Genomic DNA, 11,353 nt, shown 5'->3' on the forward strand with positions numbered 1-11,353 from the left:
AAAATCAATACTACGAAAACAGAGTAAACAAATTTCAAACAAATATGTAAAGCTACAATAGCCACATCTGCACCAAAAGCTAAGACTTGGTACAAAATTTAGATGCGCTGACCGTCCGTAAGTTAACTTTGTTTGAATGTATAACTTGGGTTTTAATTTTGTACGTTTGCAAAAATGCCTGCATTCGTGTATATTTCTTAAATGGCTGTAAATGCGAAGAAACAACAGACAAATATGTAATTGTGAAATAACAATAGACTAAAACGTAACTGTGAATAAACAACGGACTTCTATTATGGGCCCAAGAGACTATTTGCAATTCCAATCATTACAGTTAAATAAGTTTTTTATTGCATATAACCGATTAAAACTTAAATTTTTTAATCATTTTTCCTCCCTAAGGGAGCATAGTGACTGAAAGTAGAATATTTAATTTTTTATGTTTTTCTTTTCTAAATTTTTTTATAACGACTGCCTTAGACGATGTAACTTGCCGGTAAAATGTCATCTGACGGATGTTTAAAGTACAGATACATTTCATTAGTTGTATACCTGGTTTTATAACTATTGGTTAAAGTCCATGGGAAATATGCTAGGGGCTTGGGAGTTGTGACACAGCCAGCATTACACACATAAAAATATTTCAAAACCCACACCACATAGCAAAATTACAAACTGTAAACAGATGTTTGTGGCCTTGTATCTGAGTTTGCTTGTTGTTTATTTAAATTATAAAATATGTTCCCAGTTTGGTGCAGGATTTTATTATAACATTGTGTGAACTAACAAAGGTTATCAAGTTTAAGTATTTTAAGTATTTATTTCACAGGTCTGAATCATTTGCACAAGTTTGTGTCAAAACTTATGTATTAATACCTGACTAAGTAAGTTTGCCATGTTTCAAAACTTTATTCCTAAATCAAAATAAAACAGTCTAACGTATATTATTAGGAGTAAAAACAAATAACAAATAAAAAAATTGCATATGTTTTTCGACACAAAAAACAAATAGTTAGGCAGCGAAGGAAAAGTGCTTTGGCGAAGTGACATGAAAATCCACTATTCTGCTGCTTATCTTTAAACAGACTTGTGAATAACCAGTGACATTAACAGTCATATCGTTTACATCAGAATACACATGTGGATGTAATTAACACTGCAATATCACTTGAACGGTTTGTTGTCCTTTTAAGTGATATTGCAATTTTATAACATCCACCTAAAAGGATAATAAATAGTTTTTTAAGCTAAACTATGTTTATTGTCATATTCCCAGGCAAGGCTACAATGTTCTACGAATACTTGCTCCAACAATTTAAACGAATTCCTAAAGGTAAGTGTATAACATTTCTTTTACTTTTTGCGACATTTGCAGTTAATTAAACTATTGTTTTCGCATTTGTGACGTCACAATGCCAATTACTTGTTTTAACCTAAAAATATTTTTGTTGCATTTCCTAATATTTGTTGAATATAAAGTTGTGTTTAGACATTGGAATGATTGTTGATTTGCAAGAATGCAATGAAGCAGTGCTCCAGTCTTTCGCAAAGCACTTCCCTGTGAAGGCTGGTTTTAGCAACCAACCCATCGGAACAAGTGCAGGACACGCTTTGGGGCGGATGCTCCAGCATGTCGACAAACCAATCGAGATGTTGAATCTGAAGTACTGCAAACTGACAAGTCAAGGTTTCGAACACATTTGTGAAGCAATCGGGAAAATGACTCAGAAGGTAAAGTGGCATAAGTATATGCAATTTAGCGATTTTACTACGATTTTTAGATATTGTTGTGCCAGTTTTCATAGAATATATCTTCAAAACGGCAGCAATACATAGCGACAAATACGCTAATATTCACTATATACATAACTAAGCATTTACTATAACAATTATATACTATATACCTAATCCTATCACAATTACTATTCCAATTACCATCTCTATTGATCCAATAATTACATTATCTACACAATAAACGAGTGATATCACATGCTAGTCATACACTGAGTGGCGAGGTAATATCGTGGTAACCGGCGCCTATGAAATGCACGAATGTTTAAAACGCATTGGGGTTCTGAGTGTTAATTTAGTATTCCTTAAGTAATTACTAACGGCTAAAGATGTTGCAAGACCGCAACAAGGGAGTTGCCGACCCATGGTTAGCATATGCGTTTATAGTAGAACAAATTTTACGCTGTTACGCCAAGATATTTTGTCACATATTTTGCAAAACTACATGAGAATTTGAGTTTTACTTAAGCAAAAAAAATATTTTTTATGATAATTACGATACAACGCTAGACGAGTAAATGCCGGTTCAACACAGACCTATAAATCTAGACACAATCACCGGCAAACAGGAACGACCAGCGCCTTTGATGTTTTACGAATGAGGTAAAATGCTTGTATATAGAGAAACGCAAAAAGTATTTCGAATAATATGAAACTTCTATAAACCGAACATGTAGCTCCATGTAATGCAATGTTTAGGAAAAATAAAAATGTAAGGCCATTTTAATCAATATTTTTTTATTATTGGACTCTTTAACGTAGATGTTAAGTCATCCGGTAAAAAATAATTGATTTAAATAATCTAAAAAATACAACAGTAAAAGCCCCAAAACTGCAATATAAACAATAATTTTTAATCGAGCCAGTATTTCAAAATGTTGGTTGGCGGAGACATAGGGATATATTTGTGATTGATGTCTGGTTCTGACCTCTGAATTATTTTGTTCTAAATACATATATTACTTAAGGTGGTCGCAAACTTGTTTTTGTGTTCATATTTCCACCAACTTACATTTGAGTTGTTGTTTAGTTGAAGAAACTTAACTTCAGCTGCAACGCTTTGGGAAACGTCGGTGTCCAACATTTGTCGAAGATAGTTGACAAGGTCGATGTGTTGAGGTTGTACAGTTGTGACATCACAGACATCAGTGAACTAACCGAGGCAATCGAGAACAAACAGTGCAAAGTAAGTAACTAATATTTTTTGATGAATAATTATATTTACCATGAAGATAGTTAACGAGCGGTGCTTTTCTGGTGGCTGTAATGTTTATTGCAAAGTTTGTTCTAATGTTGACTTTAGACACATGGGCGGAACAAAGTTAAAAACAAAAGTATTTAGAAAAGTTCGTAAAAGTTTCACCTGGGTTGTTGGACACGGTTAAAATGCTGGTCTATGTTTTTAATTCTAATTCCACTCACGATTAACACGGTACCTTTGGAGAGCGCAAACAAATTTTAAAATGTCTTTATTTGTTAAATAAGTGATTGTCGGATTATACCGCGGCACAACATTTGATGAGCACTGTTCTAGAGGTATGAAGTCAGTAATAATTTCCACTAACAATTTTATTGTCAATTCATTCAGGTGCCTTCCCCTACATTATTTTTGTATTTTAGAGTAGACTAATACCTCATAATCATGGACCAGGATGTTATATAATATAAAAAGTATAATTATTATCAAAAGAAGGCGACGCGGTGTTTGTGCGAAGCGCGAAAAAAGAGAAAAAATCTTGCATTGACGTTCGACCAGACAAGAAACGAAAAACGGCGATTTGCGTTGGAGTTTGGTTTCTCATCATCTTAAGACGCGTGACCTAATTACATTAAAAATAATACCACTAACGAAAAGGGGGGGGGGCCCTGGACCCTCACCTCAATACGCCACTGAATCAAGTGGCATTTATTAATATTATTTTGGCAAAACAGGAATTTTGTGACGTCAGTTACCCCACAGATTATGGCTGAACATAAAAAAGTTGACGCGGGCACTAAAACATTGCGCTTGCCTTGTTAAACTTTGGAGAGAGGTGTTACTTACGTGTTATTAGCTAACCCTAATATAAATACTAACTAGCAGATTCTGCCTACATAAAAGCGGACACAAACCGCCGTGAGTTTGTGTTATTTTCTTAACTTGATCTTGTTTAAAACTTGTAATACAACACACACCACTAAATTCCAATTGATAACTTAAATGCATTAAAGTTATTTTCCATGCTTATTGGCAAACGAATCGATTTTTGTTCACAAGACATCATGGTATTCCATTTCCGAGTATTCTAAAATATCACGAATGACAACCATTAAATTATAACTGACGATTGATAATAATTGAAAACTTACAACCGATTACTTAACATGTCATTGTCTAATGTAAACCAACACAAATCACTAAACACGGCCGCTTCCCAGCCCAGCCATATGAATGGTGCATGTTATAATTGTTATAGTTTATGTTTGTCTGGCGTTGAGCTCGTTACATGGCTGGCAATCCCGACGAATGTTTCATTTATATAGTTTATGGTGCAATTTGAATAGGGCCTGTATACTCTCGTCTCGATGTTATACCATTGAAAAGACGCAATGTAATGTTATACCATTGGAAAGACGCAATGTAATGTTAAGCCATATTTAAAAGACGGAATGTATTCGCGCAAAGTGCGATAAAAAGCTTTTGTTGTGGACTACTTTGGCAAAATTTCATTGATGAAAAGTTCCATTGCATCAGAGGGTCTTTAGGTTGAGCATTTGAGCACGTTCACAACAACGCAAACATACGATAAAGGCAAACCAGGTTTTGTTACTACAGCCAAAATATATGGTTACCTCGTGTCCGGTTTGCAAAAGAGGCGGTCGGCCGTAGGTTGCCCTGCTTCAGACAGCTGAGCGGTACAAAGTTTTAAAATTGTTTAAGTATTTAGAAAAGTTCATAAGCTTACACCTAGATTATTGAATACGGTTAAAATGCGAGTCTTGGTATTTCCAGTGTTAATTCTACTCACTCTAAAACGACATCTTTGGAAGAAAAAAAACAACTTAAAAAATAATGTATTTTTTTAAATAAGTGATTGTCGGATTGCACCGCGTTACGCGGTTGATGAGCGCTGTTCTAAAATAATGACTTACTAACCATTGATTACATATTTCGGGTTGGGTTATCAAAAGTTGTTCAGTTTTAAGGTATCTTTATATTTTGCGCTGATAACAAAATATTTTTAATATAGATTTTTAAGGATTTCTACCTTGGCTCCCATGACCATTTTTGCATTTAATCAGTTGAAAATATAATTGGACTTGAAAATATAAATTCTAAAATTACTTTCTTTTCAGATAAGGCACCGACTGACCGTCGCGTCGAATTATGTTGCAAAAAAGGCATTAGTTTTTTTACATTTTGTGATGTATAGCTCTGAAATATTTCTGAAATGAAAACTTGATCTGTCCATAACAATGGATTTGATGAGTGGATTGGTTTAGCACATAAACATTGTTGTGTTATGCCTGTCTGTAAAATAATCGCTTATCTAATTATTTTGAAACATTTTGGAAATAAACCTAATTTGTTTAAAAAGTCAGTTGATATAATCACATTTTCTACCAACTTACATTTGATTTATTATTTAGTTGAAGCAACTTTACCTCGGCGGGATGATTGTAATCGATGTCTGGTTCTGACCTCTGAATTATTTTGTTATAAATACATATATTACTTAAGGTGGTCGCAAACTTGTTTTTGTGTTCATATTTCCACCAACTTACATTTGACTTGTTATTTAGTTGAAGCAACTTAACCTCGGCATGAACTATTTGGGAAACGTCGGTGTCCAACATTTGTCGAAGATAGTTGACAAGGTCGAGGTGTTTTGGTTGGACTGTTGTGACATCACAGACATCAGTGAACTAACCGAGGCAATCGAGAACAAACAGTGCAAAGTAAGTTGACAAATATCAACAAATATGATGTTGCTGCCAGATAATTTTTACTAAATGTTCTTCAGGACTTTTTCAAACATTAATATTTTTTAATATTGTTAATAACGAACGGAGCTATAATATCCAAAGGTTTTTACTTTGCACATCCTATTTTTGAAGCACCTATTTTCCCATTCTCACGCGGCTGTCCAACAGTAATTGCCCACCACTGGTCCATAAAAGCAAAAACATTTATTTGAATAAAAACGTGTTAAGCATTTAATATGTAGTAAATAAAGTTGGTTGGAACCGCAAACACCACGAACCAACTAATAATATTTTCACTTTATGTACTAAGTCTAAATGTATTTCACCCAATAATTTATTGTTTCAGATCAAGTTGCTGGATCTGAGTTATAACCGCATCGGCGACGAAGGAGCTCTTGAGCTTTCTCGCGTCCTCCCAAACATCGAGGAGTTGCGGGTCGGTGGTTGTGGCTTCACTGAGGAAGGCGAGGAGGTGATCAGATCGAAACTGAGAGAACTTGGACTTGACGTGAGTAACAACAACAAATTAATTTTAAAAACCTACATCACTGACACGAGAAGCTTCTATCTTTTTTACGTGTTTTTTTATGTTCAGGCAAAGCTAGGTAACTTCGCTGCTTTCATAAAACTGTTATGTTCTCGCCGCAATATTACGTCATGACATCGGAGGCTTTCTGTCGGAATAAGTCGCACAAACATTTAAAATTACGTTTTGTTCGAGCAGATCGAAGCACAATCGAATAAACCGATTTTTAAAGAATAGAAGTAAATCTCTCTTTTTCGTCTTGAGATTGGGAAATAAAACAGTTGATGTTTTGCACATCTGACGTCACAATAGCCTTTTGTATCGTCATTAATTACTCATTTGTACACACTGACGTCATGGTGGCCTTTTGTCGTCGAAAGTTAAAAGTTTTAAAACCAACCACCACTAGGGCTACCATATTTGCAGCACTCAAAAGGAGGACATTTTTTGCCGGCAAGTAAAACGAAAGTAGAATTGTTACTTTTAAGTTTAATGATTTTTTACGCTGATTTTCGGGATATTTGGTTGTTTTGGGATTCTCGTATTAAATTTCGATAGGAAATTAGGTGTTGCTTGCGACTGAGCGCTATTTGTTGCGAGCGCGATGGTTTTGCTGTTGGCGGCTACAAGAGAGTTATAATTGACGATTTAAAATCCTACGGTTTAAAATGACACACTGTTGCGCCCCCGCCGCGACCTGCGCACTGGGGTCTGACCCCTGACCCCATACAGTTGCCCGGCGGGACGCAAACGCGCGAGTTCTTGTTGTTTGCAAAGGCTTCTGGTCAGATATGCTACCTGTCATAACCACAACTAAAATTCCAATCAAAAGTATATTGTTACAACGAATTAAAACGTTATCAAATAGCATTAGTGAACGTTATTTTCAAGTTAATGTGAGACAGACAGCCACCGCCTATTGCAGCGACTGTCGGCTAAAACTTCGCAAAAGACTTCTCTAGAGAAAAGCTCAAAGCAGCTAAGAAACCACGTGTATATAGCCAATACGTAGGAAGAAAAAGAACACGAAAGTTACGTCATATTTGGCCAATAAGACTGGCCGGCACTCTAAAACGTGGCTTAGGCATTACAGCGGCTATTCTAAGGCCAATTTGCAGCGGGAGTCAGACGCCAGCGAAACAAGTGGCTTGTTTTGCAGAACGTGAGAAAACCACCCGCAAGACTGACAGTTATAGATTACGAGATTAAAGGTTACATGTCAAGTTTGAAACGAGGCGAACTGAAGCAGGAAAACTCAGGAATTTTACACACAACAATACGGAAAACTTTGTATCATCAAATATGATATTATGTAACTGAAGAACATATTTGGCAAACGAAAGCTGAAACGCGTAATCTAAAACCCTATTTATCACATCGTAAAATCACTTAATGAACTCTAAGATTTGGCTTATGGCAGTTAATCAATTTGGGTGTTTAAGTGTTGATAAACACATAACACACACCTTTGATTTATTAATTGGCCTTTTTACATGTGAGGTTCGGTTGCAATTTTTGTGGCGCAATGTTTGTAATAACAATTAAGAAGGTAGGGCCGGTAGGACAATTTGTTAGAAAACCTTTTTTGAACCAGCAATTCAGCATGTTCCATGGCTACAGTATTTTTTTGGAAATAAATACAACGTCAAAAGTCTTGTTAAAAGTATAAGCAACTAACTCGAAATGCGTAAAAAAAGGACATTTGGGCATTTTTGAGCGTCCTCGGAGAACCATCCAGTTTTCTTGAAAAAGAGGACAAATCCTCCTAAAAGAGGACATATGGTTGGCCTAACCACCTGTCCAGTGCCTGAAGAGATATTAGGTGACCAAATACCGTCATATAAGTGCTACAAACCACAGATGTGCGACACACAGGCAAATGTTGCTTCGATACCACGCAACTGTAGTTCTGCTTCATTGGCCTGTTCCTCTTATCAGTGGAATTTTTGCTTTCACATGAAATACCTACCAGCTTACTACTACTTTATGTTTTTATTGCCACACAAACAAGTTTCTTTACCAGCAGTATTGAAAAATATTTCGCATTAAATCGCAGAAAAAGAATAGTAAACACACAAAATCTGCCAGACGTGTTTCAGCGTTTAAAATTTCTTTACATATTGTGCTTTGCAGGAGGACAGAGTGCGGTTTTGAAGTTTTACTTCGAGTGCTCCGAGCGACAAAGAATTACTCGTTTGACTTTCTCATGTTGTTTTCCAGCAAAACTTTTATCATCTTTACTGTTTGTATTTTTAAGTGTGATGTTTATTACCATTCAGACGAATTTGGTTTCAAGCGTTTTAAACATTTAAGTTGAATGCAAATATATTTGTATTTTCAATCCACCAATAAACCTTTTTTTAGAGCACCGACATACTTGGTGACCTTTTCAGCACTTAACATTGTGCTTGTGTTCAACTATGCATTAAACCCCCTGGCCTGTATTATTGCACAAATGCAATCCTCGATGAAACAATGCTGTGGATCGATTTTAGTCACGTTATTGGTGTTTTATATTATACTCGTCCATATTTCGGCTGGTATGTCATAAAAGTGCCAATAGCTCATGGTTAAACTTTCAAATAAACTCGCTTCGTTGTTTTTTTGGAACAATAACATAACGTTTGCGCACAGCTTTTGTTTTAAGAAACGACTGTGGTTCGCAACTAGTTTTGGTGTTTTGTCTTATATCGTTATAGAATCGATTGTATTGTTTTTTTTACCAAAGTTACTTTGTATTCGCTCAATATGCACGGCTCGTGTTTTTATACTTTTCTACTTGATGTTTTTATCAACCCATTATGTGTATATAGGCGCGCAATTCTAGTATCACTTCAAGTTAAGTTCACACTTGTTTGCCGTCTTTCAATATTTTTTTTTATGGCAAATGGTTTTATTTTTCTGACTTCGCTTACTTTTCATATCACTTCACCAGTTGTTTATGCCTATTTTTTAGATATTCTAGCTTTAATATCGCCCGAGTTAGTTTTGTATTTGTTTAATGTGTTTGTAGGATTAGAAGTTGGATTTCCTTCCAGCAGTGACAATCAACTGTCGCACCTCAGCATCATGCGCAAGTAGAGTTTACATTATTCATGCTATTAGGGATGTCCCATAATATCACAACCCGATACCAAGTGCGTAGTATCGGTACTGTTCCGATACTACAGAAGGTCGTATCGGTTCCAAATCAATACAAAAGTAATTTTGCATTTCAGTCCTGGTTTGCCATTAAACGGAGCGATTTCTACTATAAATATATTTTTTACAATTGCGTTTGAACAAATAACTAAGTTTCAAATCGCTATTTTTGCTTAACATCCCGGAAAACTTTTCGATCGTCAATTTGATCGATATTGCTTATTTACCTATATTAATGACGTCATTTAGGATTGCATAAGAAAGCTAACAATGACATTTTACGTTATAAATGCCTGAGTGGGTGAAATACATAAATACAAAGAATGTTTCGCGTGATTCCTTTATTTTAGTGCTTCTTAACCGATGGGCAGTTACCAGGTAAGCCGCGGACAAGTAAAAAAATATACATCATATTTTTATTTTTCCATTAAAGCTTAGCTAATTTATTCCACATTCACTCCGGTCCACCTGAAATAATGAGAGAGCTCGCTGTATGCGCTGTCAGGTTTTCAGAGGTCTATAAGTGGCACGTGAGGTAAAAAAAACTAAGAAACGCTGCTTTATTCAATCGGATGCCAAGTGACGTCGTTACTCATTAAGCTCCGTAAATACCAAAAAAGTTTGCTTTTGCGTTACGGTACCGGTATTTTTGAAAAATGATTATCTTTCAAACTACAAACCGCTGTGTTGTATAACAAACAGCAGTTGTAATGGTACCGGTGTCGTATCTGCTTGGCTGATTCTGGTTTCCACTTACCTTGATCCTACTCCATTTGTTGAGGTTGCGTGTTCCAACAGCTCAGCCACAGCAATACATTAAACGTATCTGTGTTTATTGGATAAAATACAGAACGGAAATCAACTTACAGGAATTGCGTAAGGTCCATATGTTACAGTACTAACTCTCAGCATAATAACCTATGGTATGTTAGTTCAGGGATTTGTATCTATCGTCCAGTTAAACTACATCGGCGCTTTCCAACCCCTTTATACACATCGCTTGGTCATAGAATCATTTAGCAGAGGCATTTTCACTGAATTAAATAACATATTCGTGTTACTTACGCGGTCAATGTTTTGTGGTCACGAGGACTGTGTTGTGTCACGTCAAAAAGTTGGTTATAAAACTAAGTTTCGAATAATAGCAACAATTAGTAAAACGTCCACTACAATGTGAACCCAGCTAACAATTTGACGTCGCAGCGACGTAGATTTTTGGTTTAAGTTTGGTCGATAAGACGTTGCACCTAACGTTATTTCTACGTAAAAACGTCGACACTTTACGACCTAGATGCGACGTTATGCAACTACGTTATTTATACGTTGATCATAAACGTTATTTTTACGTAGAAGTGTCTATTCCAGACGACGTAGATTAGACGTTGTAAATTACGATGTTCAGCGACGTTATTTATACGTTTATCATGAACGTTATTTTCACGTAAAAGCGTCGACACTAAACGATGTAGATGCGACGTTGTGCAACTACGTTATTTCTACGTTTATCATGAACGTTATTTTCACGTAAAAGCGTCGACACTTTACGACGTAGATGCGACGTTGTGCAACTACGTTATTTAAACGTAGAAGTGTCTACTCCAGACGACGTAGATTAGACGTTGCAAATTACGATGTTCAGCGACGTTATTTATACGTTTATCATAGATGTTATTTTTACGTAAGAATGTGTGATCCGGACAAAGTTCATGCGACGTTGGAAACTACGTTGTATAACTAGGTTATTGAAAGCAACTCACAATGTTATGTTTGCGTAATAGTTTGGACTCCATGCCCTACAAATTACGCTTGCAATGACGTTACAAATTACGTTCGCAACTACACTATTATACTTGTGACATATCTGACTGTAATTATTTACACTTGCAAATTCTTACTAAATCTTCTAAACAATTACCATCCAGGAAAATA

Source organism: Ascidiella aspersa, chromosome 5 (assembly GCF_963924565.1).
Source record: "Ascidiella aspersa chromosome 5, kaAscAspe10.2, whole genome shotgun sequence".
Taxonomy (NCBI): domain Eukaryota; kingdom Metazoa; phylum Chordata; class Ascidiacea; order Phlebobranchia; family Ascidiidae; genus Ascidiella; species Ascidiella aspersa.